Raw genomic sequence first — 13,422 nt, 5'->3', positions numbered from 1 at the left:
ACCCGCTCACAGGTTTTGTCCTCTCCCATGTGCCCCCCCCCATGTACTTGGGGAGCTGTGAACTGTTCCACCACTCTCTTCTGTACAGTGCTTGCTCTATACAGGCAATAATATTTAATCACAAATTATGTCCTCCCCTGATTGTGGGGCTACTTGAAAGACCTATTTACTCCATCACTATTTTAATGTTCTAGGGTAGCATTTTTAACTTGGTCCCATGCAAAGTCCTGTAATGGAAGTAGTCTCAGCACCGGTTACCAGTCTGTGTCTTCATTGGGCCCTGGTATGGGCATGCTTGGGTTCCCCCAGGAAGACCACAAACAGTCAGCCTGTATCTTTTGACTGGGGAGATTTCTGTGTCACCTTGCTTGTAGTCACTGAAGCAGCTTCCATCAATGCATGCAAACTCTGTTGTCACAAGGTGTAGATCTTGTTGTCCTTTAGGCATATGTTTTAAAGATGAAGTTCCGGTCAGTGAATCATTTGGACTTGCTCTAAACTCACCTCCTGAAATAACAAAAAGTTGAGATGAATAGGTACAACAGCTTAGGAGCTATTGCTTGCATAGTCGACACTCTGGCTCCTGAAAGTGACTGGAAAGAGAGACCTCTCACATTTCTTAGATGACCCATGAATACACAGCACCTTTACTTTTGGCAACCTACTGTAGGTGCTGGCTCTGCAGGGATCAGTGAATCCGAAACCAAGTTCACTACGGTGACCACCAAGGCCAGGACTAGGTACTGGTTAACAAAAACTGTTATCCAAAACAACCTGTTGGTCTTCTGGGGTATATGCATGGTACAGTAGCTTCTGTACCTTGACCCCCCACCTCCGTGCCTAGAGAGCAGTCCATCTTTGTAGTAGTACAAACTTGGAACAATGATGATGTATCAAAAGTGGTATCAAACAATGTAGTCAACCAAATAGAGTCAAGATGTATCAAATAGTTGGTCACCATGCAAATCGGAGGCCATATTAAACTACATGGACTTCACTACTGGATTTTAAGTACAATTGTGAGTAAACAATTCTATAATGTGTCTAAGTGATGACAGCAATCAAAGGATAGCATTATCCACTTGTTCAAATAGATAGAGCTCCATAACTTCATTCTATGTGACTGCATTTGTTTGATACAACTTTTTGATATGTCATAATTGTTCCACATTTGAACTACTACAGAGATAAACCACCTGCTGTAGTCTCATGGGGAGATGCAATGTATAGGGTAAAGTAACCTCAGGAGTGAGAACCTAACAGCTATTGTCACAAATGTGCATTGTATTACCATGCTTTAGTATTGTGTGAATTTGCATGTTTTAATACATTTTTAAATTGTATTATTTTTGTTTATAAGGTATGTAAGGCAAAAAGCCTGTTTTTTTTATTGGGTAAAAATAGATATAAGAGAAATTTTTAGGCATCAATTAATAATAATTAAGACCAGTTGATTTTATACAACCTCTTTTGAGAAATATATCTTGGATTATATTTTCTCATTAAGTTGCAGATTTCATAAAGTGCTATGCACATTTTGTAGAGATGTACTTTTCCAGTCTTGCTAACAGAAGACTTATTGAGAGGAACAGCCAGAATTCCATTCATGTATTCTTGTGCAAAATAAGAGAAAAAATGTTGAGATATAAATTTTGCATACAATACATATCAAGGAACTAGATAGTCCCAAGTAAGAATCCTGCATGGACACTCGTTTAAAGTAAATAAAAGTATTTTTAATAAAAAGTTAAAAAAACAGAGCAGGTATCACATGTACAAGAAAAAAAAAACAATAAGTCTGTCCATTAGGGGAATCAGGGATGTGCAGTCAGTTCTAGTCCCAACATGTTTCATCCTAAATTATTGACTTCACCAAGGGGATTCATGATGGGGAGCCAGGCAGGTATATACATGAAGGGGCCATTACTCATGACATCACTTCCTGTCTAGCTCCAGTATACAGAATAGGTTTTTGACCACATCAACAGGGTATACAATAATTCAAATATATCATGTCTACCAAAAACGTAAAAAAGGTGACCTTCTAGTAGTAATAAACCAGCTAAACTACAAATGACTACATTGGAATCTAATGTTGAATACACTGCATCAGTTCCATGGACGGGAACCATGGGAAATGTATGTCACTTCCAGGAATGTAAGCGTCACTAATACCAAGAGCAATGTTCTGTTCCACTTCCAGTTTTGTGCTAGCAAAATTCACAGGAACATAAATTTGATAAAAATCACAGAGAATATCAAATTTGGTTAAATATGAGAAAGTACTAATAATGCTTCTATAACGTACAAAAAATATTTAACAAAAATGACATACCAAGATATTTTAAGAAATTGTTTCTTATAAAATAAATGGAAGAATAAAACTATCTAAGGATTACAAAAAGTGTCAAAGGAGTTGAATATTGAGTTACAAGGAACCACAGTAGCTGAGGATTGTAAATGGGTTGCAAAGAATTAAGGGTTGCACATATTGTAGGTTACAAAGATTCACCTTACCTATGGATTGTAAACAGTGCCAGATTAAGGTCCACATAGGCCTGGAGCTGAAATTTATAAAGGGCCTATTGTGTGCCGCCACCGGGCGTGTGATCGCTGCACAGAAGTTCTCCCTGTGTGTCCAGGGTGGTGTGGTGGCATACTACATCACTGCACTACAGTACCTCCCCACATTACATATCTTCACTATACTACATCTCTGCACTATATCAGTCCTACATCTCTGCACAACATGCCTGCACTATATCACTTCGCTACCCCCCCACCCTACATCCCAGCACTATACATACCCAAACTACCTCCCAACACTACACCCCTATACTATATCCCTGAACCACCCTCCTATACTACATCTCATCACTATACCACTACGCTACCTCCCCACACTACATCTCTGCACCATATCACTGCACTACCACCCCACACTACATCACTCTGCTACATCCTCACACTACATCTCTGCACCATATCACTGCACTACCAACCCACTCTACATCACTACGCTACATCCTCACACTACATCTCCGCACTACAGTATATCACTGCACTACTTACCCATACTACACCTCCGCACTATATCACTGTACTTACCACCCCACACTACACCTCAACACTATACTACACTACCTCCCCGCACTACATCACTATGCTACCTTCCCACACTACATCTCAGCACTATGGGGTCTATTTACTAAGCCTGGGATGGAGATAAAGTCGACGGAGATAACGTCTCAGCTAATTGGCTCCTAACTGTCATTTCACAGGCTGGGTTTGAAAAATGACAGTTAGTAGCTGATTGGCTGGTACTTTATCTCCATCCAAGGCTTAGTAAATAGACACCTATATCTCAGCACTAACTCTCCACATTACATCACTACACTCTCTCCCTCACACTGCATAATTGCACTACTTCACCACAATACATCACTATACACAACACTCCACTGCCTCCCCACAAAATTTTTATTTTTATCTTTGCTCTGGTCTTTGCGTGCAGAGCAGCTCTGGAGGAGAAGTTTACAGTGACGCAGTCCAGGTAGCATAAGGGGTAAGAAGGGGTGGGCCCCTGAGGATGGGGATGGGAGGGACTACTTTGGGTGTCTGCTTACTCACTACAGTACATCAGCCCATGGGTGGCTGACTTTTAAGCCCCATACACACTAAACAATATGACCAATGAACGATATTGGTGAATGATTTCCCTTCAGCTTCCAAACATACTTGATAAAAGACATTGTGCATACACACTGAATGATTTTTCAAACGATATGAACGATGAACGATATTGCTAGCATCGTCTGGGACACTAATGGTGGCTAATTTAAATAATGGGCTGGCATTACAGAGTGGCTATTATGATGAATATCGTTCATATTGTCCATCGCTCATCGTTCACCACGTACACACTGAACGATATACACTTTTACGTGAAAGATATAGGCAAAATTGAGCTGCAAGTTCAGAAGACTGAAACCCTAGCTGATGAAGGGCGGGGGCGCGCATCGTTCATTGGATACACACTGGACTACATTGTGAACGATATCGCTCATAAAGCTCACAAGGACTGATATAGTTCACAATATCTTCTAGTGTGTATGAGCCTTTAGGCATGTGCACATGCCTATTCTCAATTCCCAATCTATACCAGCCTCCTGGGGGCCCCGGGCCACTGATGTCACTCTGTGCCCATGTAAAGTGACTGATCAATCAGCCTTTTTGTTGAGCAGCTCCCAAAATTTCCTCAACAATAAAAACAGTGCTCTGTACCTGCTGGATACTGTGTTGGGTACAGTGTGGAATATATTGGGACACACAGTTAAATATTGAGTCAGTTACAGTGTGGGTCACACAGTGTGGGTCAGGTACAGTGCAGGATGGATACAGTGCAGGTTAAAGAGCGGGTCGGATACATTGCAGTAAGCAGAGCCGGCGCTTCCATTAGGCAGCTGCCTATTGGCGTTAGCACATGAAGGACGGCTCTGCGTGCACCAAAATAAAAAAAAAGTAGTGAGGCACCCGCTCTCTAGTCACTTGCAGGAGCTGTTCCCTTCTCCCCCTGCTGCGTCGCTCGCCCCCCTTCCCCATGGCACCTTCACTCAGGGCAGAAGGGGCTTCCCCCAACACTGGTGACCCATCCCCAGCACATCCTGACTGGCGGCGGCGATGTGGGCTGATTATCCTGTGGATCTGCACGCTGCTGTCTCCCTGCACGGTGCTTGTAGCAGAGGCACTGCGGACATGTTGCCCGAACAAGAGTACCTCTACCTGCTCTACCAAGCCCTGACACCGGCACCAGGAAACAGACCAAGGTGAGTGAGCGGGAGACGGGAGAGCAGAGTGCAGAAGGGGAGAGAGGAGGAGGCAGGCTGTTCCACTAGGAGGCTTCCCCTGTGTCCGGCTCCTACCTCTCTCTGTCCTGACAGAGGCCCACGTTTTAGAGATCCCGTTTGCTATCACCGCTGATACGCCTGACACTGGCTCCTAACCCTGTGCGTTAAAACTGTGGAGTGCGGATTGCACCCAGTGACTTTGTGCTGCCCTGTGCAAGGTGTCCATCGACGTCCCAAGTCACTGTGTGTCCCATAATTCTAGGTACCGCCAGCCTAACCCTCTCCTCCACTTCTACAGCCTTTCTCCAACCTCCCCCCATTGCCTACCCTAACCTCCCCTCACGCAGCCTAACCCTAACTCTTCCCTCCCCGCAGCCTAACCCTAACCTCTCCTCCCGCAGCCTAACCCTAACCCTTCCCTCCCCGCAGCCTAACCCTAACCTCCCCTCCCTGCAGCCTAACCCTAACCTCCCCTCCCGCAGCCTAACCCTAACCCTTCCCTCCCCGCAGCCTAAACCTAACCTCCCCTCCCCGCAGCCAAACCCTAACCTCCCCTCCCCACAGCCTAACCCTAACCTCCCCTCCCTGCAGCCTAACCTCCCCTCCCCGCAGCCTAACCCTAACCTCCCCTCCCTGCAGCCTAACCCTAACCTCCCCTCAGCCTAACCCTTATCTCCCCTCCCATAGCCTAACCCTAATCTCCCCTCCCTGCAGCCTAACCTCTCATCCCATAGCCTAACCCTAACCTCCCCTCCCTGCAGCCTAACCTCCCCTCCCGCAGCCTATCCCTAACCCTTCCCTCCCCGCAGCCTAAACCTAACCTCCCCTCCCCGCAGCCAAACCCTAACCTCCCCTCCCCACAGCCTAACCCTAACCTCCCCTCCCTGCAGCCTAACCTCCCCTCCCCGCAGCCTAACCCTAACCTCCCCTCCCTGCAGCCTAACCCTAACCTCCCCTCCCCGCAGCCTAACCCTTATCTCCCCTCCCATAGCCTAACCCTAATCTCCCCTCCCTGCAGCCTAACCTCTCATCCCATAGCCTAACCCTAACCTCCCCTCCCTGCAGCCTAACCTCCCCTCCCCGCAGCCTAACCCTAATCTCCCCTCCCTGCAGCCTAACCATAACCTCCCCTTCCTGCAACCTCACCCTAACCTCACCGCAGCCTAACCCTAACCTTCCCCCCCCGCATTCTAACCCTAACCACCCCTCACCGCAGCCTAACCCTAACCTCCCCTCCCCGCAACCTAACCCTAACGTCCCCTCCCTGCAGCCTAACTCTAACCTACCCAAGTGCTTGTCCCTAACCTCTTTCCCTGCAGCCTAACCCTAACCTCCCCTCCCATAGCCTAAATGGCCCAGTCCAGCATTAGGTAGAGGAAGAAGCACTGCCGAGCACCGTGATCTGCCAGCTCAGCTTCACGAACCTTGTCAGCACCAGCACAGCTCTGCTGACACCGCAGCCCGGGTCACACTGACAAGCTCTCCCCGAACGTGCACGTAGTAACACCTGATATAAATTGTAAAGCGGCACAGTGTGCGATGGTGAGCAGGTAGGGGAGGCTGTAGGTCTCAGGCGGCGATTGGATGAGATCTCTGCTAGCGGTGACAGACACCGAGAAATGTTACTGGCTGCACAGCATATCCTGCAGCACCTGCACATTTTTAAAAACAGGGTCACAAAATGCCTGTAGTGCATATTTTGTGATTACTGAATCTCTCACATCACATGCTTGCCTTCCTCTCTAATCTCTTACATAGAGTATTTATCTTTATTTACTTACTTCTTTTCTAACATACCTTAATCACTTACTTTACTGTCTGCCTGTCTGTCTGTACATTACTCTTCTTTTCCTGTACTCATGTCTTACCTACATTCCTTCTTTATTCTCCCTCCCTTGCTACTTCTCTCTCCTTACCTTTTCCTGCCTCAGTATTGCATGTGACAACAAGACTGCAGCAGTGCTGGCCCCACCCCTTTCACGATGTCATGAAGTGGGCGGGGCTTGCAGTACGAGGAGGAAGTGCTGCATAGCCCTAAGCCCAGCCACTGGGAGAACGGAGAACCAGCACGGGCTGCAGCATCAGTGGTACAGGCTGTGCTGGGTGCTGTTACCAAACGCTGCCTGATCGTAGCTAAGCTCCGATCGCGGCAGCAATCCAGTGAAGAGGTGAGTGCAGGCCACTGTGGGGACAAAGCAATGCAGACAGTGTTTCTTTCCTGTAAACACTGGCTGCTTTGCAGGGAAGCCTGTGGGCCTATTTTCAATGGGGGGCCTGGAGCTGCAGCTCCATCCGCCCCATTGTTAATCCGGCCCTGATTGTAAATGGGTTGCAAAGTGTCACTAGAGATGAAAATTGTGAACTGAAAACAGTTTTACAAGAAATAAAGATTGGGCATGGGTTGCAAAGAGTCACTGTAGCTCAGGAAAGCACATGGTTTAAAAAGAGAGACAAAAGTAACATGAGCTGAGCACTAAAAATGGGTTTCAAAGAGTCACAGGAGCAGAAAATTGCATAATGATGGTAAGCATGCAGGTACATCAGCAAGTAACAGTAGCTGGATATTCTGGAATTACTCTACTTGTCAATGTAACCAACCTGAAACAACTGTATTTTCCATATGTTGTTATAATCTGTGTTGGTACACTATAACACTAAAGTAAATGTTTACTAGGGGATTGGGACAATTCTGAAGGTTCATTCTTGTAGGTAGTATATGTGGGAGTAGAGCAAGGTTTAAAAAGAGGTGGTTTTCAAGATTTGAATGCTGCAAGAGGATTTTAGTTTGTGTTCTCAGCATGAGAACATTCTTCTATGTAAAACTACAGAGGGAGTTACAAAAGATCAGATTAGGAACAGGTCACAGAAAATGTAAATGGTGACAGGAAGAGTTCGAGATGAGGTTTGAGAGGTACAGTATGTTGTTGAGACCTTTGTAGGTAAGTATAAATCATTTTAGTTTGATTCTTTAGGACATTGGGCCCCTGCAGATGTGGAGCTACAGATGTGACACTCTTCATCTCACACACTAATCACCACAAATGTGAGTTATTTGCTACGATTAGTGTGCACTTTGGTGTGCGTTTGCACTGTGCACACACCCGTGATCTATAGATCGCAAGGGTGAGGGCACTCCTGCAAACGGATCACAGCCAGGTGTGAATAGTCTCAATTGCACCACATTCTCACCCGTGATCCATTCATGGATAAGATGAAGGGTGTCACATCTGTACAATTGTGTTTACAGTGAAACTGACAGTATTTATTTGTATAATAAATGGAGCACAATAGATGACTCCGAAATGTCAATATTAAAACATGGATAAACAGAACTTCAAATGTACAGTAGCTAGGCAAGAACAGAATATAAATGCAGAATATCAAATGCAAAAATCACTTCAAGAGTATAAGGTAGATAAAAGAAATGTCCCATCACAATGCAGAAATACACTTATTGATTAGGCTACTGAAAAAGGCTGAGATCCCTTGGTGCATCTGGCTGGACACCCCAAGATAAATCTAGCACAGCTTTTTCAATGTGGATGCTAATAGCTGAGGTAACTGCAAACAGTGATCACAATGCTGAAGTATATCCTCTGGAACACTGTACCAAAGGATATACCACTAGATTTCATCAAACATTGGGGCAGATGTATTAACCTGGAGAAGGCATAAGGACTAGAGATGAGCGGGTTCGGTTTCTTTGAATCCGAACCCGCACGAACTTCACTTTTTTTTTCACGGGTCCGAGCGACTCGGATCTTCCCGCCTTGCTCGGTTAACCCGAGCGCGCCCGAACGTCATCATGACGCTGTCGGATTCTCGCGAGACTCGGATTCTATATAAGGAGCCGCGCGTCGCCGCCATTTTCACATGTGCATTGAGATTGATAGGGAGAGGACGTGGCTGGCGTCCTCTCCATTTAGATTAGATTTAGAAGAGAGAGAGAGAGAGAGATTGCTGTGATACTGTAGATTAGAAGAGAGTGCAGACAGAGTTTAGTGACTGACGACCACAGTGACCAGTGACCACCAGAGACAGTGCAGTTGTTTGTTTTATTTAATATATCCGTTCTCTGCCTGAAAAAAACGATACACAGTCACACAGTGACTCAGTCTGTGTGCACTGCTCAGCCCAGTGTGCTGCACATCAATGTATTGTATATAAAGCTTATAATTGTGGGGGAGACTGGGGAGCACTGCAGGTTGTTATAGCAGGAGCCAGGAGTACATGATAAATAATATTATATTAAAATTAAACAGTGCACACTTTTGCTGCAGGAGTGCCACTGCCAGTGTGACTAGTGGTGACCAGTGCCTGACCACCAGTATATTAGTAGTATTGTATACTATCTCTTTATCAACCAGTCTATATTAGCAGCAGACACAGAACAGTGCGGTAGTTCACGGCTGTGGCTACCTCTGTGTCGGCACTCGGCAGGCAGTCCGTCCATCCATAATTGTATTATAATATATACCACCTAACCGTGGTTTTTTTTTCATTCTTTATACCGTCGTCATACTAGTTGTTGTTACGAGTATACTACTATCTCTTTATCAACCAGTGTACAGTGCGGTAGTTCACGGCTGTGGCTACCTCTGTGTCGGCACTCGGCAGGCAGTCCGTCCAACCATAATTGTATTATATACCACCTAACCGTGGTTTTTTTTTCATTCTTTATACCGTCGTCATACTAGTTGTTACGAGTATACTACTATCTCTTTATCAACCAGTGTACAGTGCGGTAGTTCACGGCTGTGGCTACCTCTGTGTCGGCACTCGGCAGGCAGTCCGTCCATCCATAATTGTATTATAATATATACCACCTAACCGTGGTTTTTTTTTCATTCTTTATACCGTCGTCATACTAGTTGTTACGAGTATACTACTATCTCTTTATCAACCAGTGTACAGTGCGGTAGTTCACGGCTGTGGCTACCTCTGTGTCGGCACTCGGCAGGCAGTCCGTCCAACCATAATTGTATTATAATATATACCACCTAACCGTGGTTTTTTTTTCATTCTTTATACCGTCGTCATACTAGTTGTTACGAGTATACTACTATCTCTTTATCAACCAGTGTACAGTGCGGTAGTTCACGGCTGTGGCTACCTCTGTGTCGGCACTCGGCAGGCAGTCCGTCCAACCATAATTGTATTATATACCACCTAACCGTGGTTTTTTTTTCATTCTTTATACCGTCGTCATACTAGTTGTTACGAGTATACTACTATCTCTTTATCAACCAGTGTACAGTGCGGTAGTTCACGGCTGTGGCTACCTCTGTGTCGGCACTCGGCAGGCAGTCCGTCCAACCATAATTGTATTATAATATATACCACCTAACCGTGGTTTTTTTTTCATTCTTTATACCGTCGTCATACTAGTTGTTACGAGTATACTACTATCTCTTTATCAACCAGTGTACAGTGCGGTAGTTCACGGCTGTGGCTACCTCTGTGTCGGCACTCGGCAGGCAGTCCGTCCATCCATAATTGTATTATAATATATACCACCTAACCGTGGTTTTTTTTTTCATTCTTTATACCGTCGTCATACTAGTTGTTACGAGTATACTACTATCTCTTTATCAACCAGTGTACAGTGCGGTAGTTCACGGCTGTGGCTACCTCTGTGTCGGCACTCGGCAGGCAGTCCGTCCAACCATAATTGTATTATATACCACCTAACCGTGGTTTTTTTTTCATTCTTTATACCGTCGTCATACTAGTTGTTACGAGTATACTACTATCTCTTTATCAACCAGTGTACAGTGCGGTAGTTCACGGCTGTGGCTACCTCTGTGTCGGCACTCGGCAGGCAGTCCGTCCAACCATAATTGTATTATAATATATACCACCTAACCGTGGTTTTTTTTTCATTCTTTATACCGTCGTCATACTAGTTGTTACGAGTATACTACTATCTCTTTATCAACCAGTGTACAGTGCGGTATTTCACGGCTGTGGCTACCTCTGTGTCGGCACTCGACAGGCAGTCCGTCCAACCATAATTGTATTATATACCACCTAACCGTGGTTTTTTTTTCATTCTTTATACCGTCGTCATACTAGTTGTTACGAGTATACTACTATCTCTTTATCAACCAGTGTACAGTGCGGTAGTTCACGGCTGTGGCTACCTCTGTGTCGGCACTCGGCAGGCAGTCCGTCCATCCATAATTGTATTATATACCACCTAACCGTGGTTTTTTTATACCACCTAACCGTGGCAGTCCGTCCATAATTGTATACTAGTATCCAATCCATCCATCTCCATTGTTTACCTGAGGTGCCTTTTAGTTCTGCCTATAAAATATGGAGAACAAAAAAGTTGAGGTTCCAAAATTAGGGAAAGATCAAGATCCACTTCCACCTCGTGCTGAAGCTGCTGCCACTAGTCATGGCCGAGACGATGAAATGCCAGCAACGTCGTCTGCCAAGGCCGATGCCCAATGTCATAGTACAGAGCATGTCAAATCCAAAACACCAAATATCAGAAAAAAAAGGACTCCAAAACCTAAAATAAAATTGTCGGAGGAGAAGCGTAAACTTGCCAATATGCCATTTACCACACGGAGTGGCAAGGAACGGCTGAGGCCCTGGCCTATGTTCATGGCTAGTGGTTCAGCTTCACATGAGGATGGAAGCACTCAGCCTCTCGCTAGAAAACTGAAAAGACTCAAGCTGGCAAAAGCACCGCAAAGAACTGTGCGTTCTTTGAAATCCCAAATCCACAAGGAGAGTCCAATTGTGTCGTTTGCGATGCCTGACCTTCCCAACACTGGACGTGAAGAGCATGCGCCTTCCACTATTTGCATGCCCCCTGCAAGTGCTGGAAGGAGCACCCGCAGTCCAGTTCCTGATAGTCAGATTGAAGATGTCAGTGTTGAAGTACACCAGGATGAGGAGGATATGGGTGTTGCTGGCGCTGGGGAGGAAATTGACCAGGAGGATTCTGATGGTGAGGTGGTTTGTTTAAGTCAGGCACCCGGGGAGACACCTGTTGTCCGTGGGAGGAATATGGCCGTTGACATGCCAGGTGAAAATACCAAAAAAATCAGCTCTTCGGTGTGGAGGTATTTCACCAGAAATGCGGACAACAGGTGTCAAGCCGTGTGTTCCCTTTGTCAAGCTGTAATAAGTAGGGGTAAGGACGTTAACCACCTCGGAACATCCTCCCTTATACGTCACCTGCAGCGCATTCATAATAAGTCAGTGACAAGTTCAAAAACTTTGGGTGACAGCGGAAGCAGTCCACTGACCAGTAAATCCCTTCCTCTTGTAACCAAGCTCACGCAAACCACCCCACCAACTCCCTCAGTGTCAATTTCCTCCTTCCCCAGGAATGCCAATAGTCCTGCAGGCCATGTCACTGGCAAGTCTGACGAGTCCTCTCCTGCCTGGGATTCCTCCGATGCATCCTTGCGTGTAACGCCTACTGCTGCTGGCGCTGCTGTTGTTGCCACTGGGAGTCGATGGTCATCCCAGAGGGGAAGTCGTAAGCCCACTTGTACTACTTCCAGTAAGCAATTGACTGTTCAACAGTCCTTTGCAAGGAAGATGAAATATCACAGCAGTCATCCTACTGCAAAGCGGATAACTGAGTCCTTGACAACTATGTTGGTGTTAGACGTGCGTCCGGTATCCGCCGTTAGTTCACAGGGAACTAGACAATTTATTGAGGCAGTGTGCCCCCGTTACCAAATACCATCTAGGTTCCACTTCTCTAGGCAGGCGATACCGAGAATGTACACGGACGTCAGAAAAAGACTCACCAGTGTCCTAAAAAATGCAGTTGTACCCAATGTCCACTTAACCACGGACATGTGGACAAGTGGAGCAGGGCAGGGTCAGGACTATATGACTGTGACAGCCCACTGGGTAGATGTATGGACTCCCGCCGCAAGAACAGCAGCGGCGGCACCAGTAGCAGCATCTCGCAAACGCCAACTCTTTCCTAGGCAGGCTACGCTTTGTATCACCGCTTTCCAGAATACGCACACAGCTGAAAACCTCTTACGGCAACTGAGGAAGATCATCGCGGAATGGCTTACCCCAATTGGACTCTCCTGTGGATTTGTGGCATCGGACAACGCCAGCAATATTGTGTGTGCATTAAATATGGGCAAATTCCAGCACGTCCCATGTTTTGCACATACCTTGAATTTGGTGGTGCAGAATTTTTTAAAAAACGACAGGGGCGTGCAAGAGATGCTGTCGGTGGCCAGAAAAATTGCGGGACACTTTCGGCGTACAGGCACCACGTACAGAAGACTGGAGCACCACCAAAAACTACTGAACCTGCCCTGCCATCATCTGAAGCAAGAAGTGGTAACGAGGTGGAATTCAACCCTCTATATGCTTCAGAGGTTGGAGGAGCAGCAAAAGGCCATTCAAGCCTATACAATTGAGCACGATATAGGAGATGGAATGCACCTGTCTCAAGTGCAGTGGAGAATGATTTCAACGTTGTGCAAGGTTCTGATGCCCTTTGAACTTGCCACACGTGAAGTCAGTTCAGACACTGCCAGCCTGAGTCAGGTCATTCCCCTCATCAGGCTTTTGCAGAAGA

This window comes from Pseudophryne corroboree, chromosome 5 (genome assembly GCF_028390025.1).
Source record: "Pseudophryne corroboree isolate aPseCor3 chromosome 5, aPseCor3.hap2, whole genome shotgun sequence".
In the NCBI taxonomy this organism is placed as follows: Eukaryota; Metazoa; Chordata; class Amphibia; order Anura; family Myobatrachidae; genus Pseudophryne; species Pseudophryne corroboree.
Note: the sequence above shows the minus strand (reverse complement) of the source record.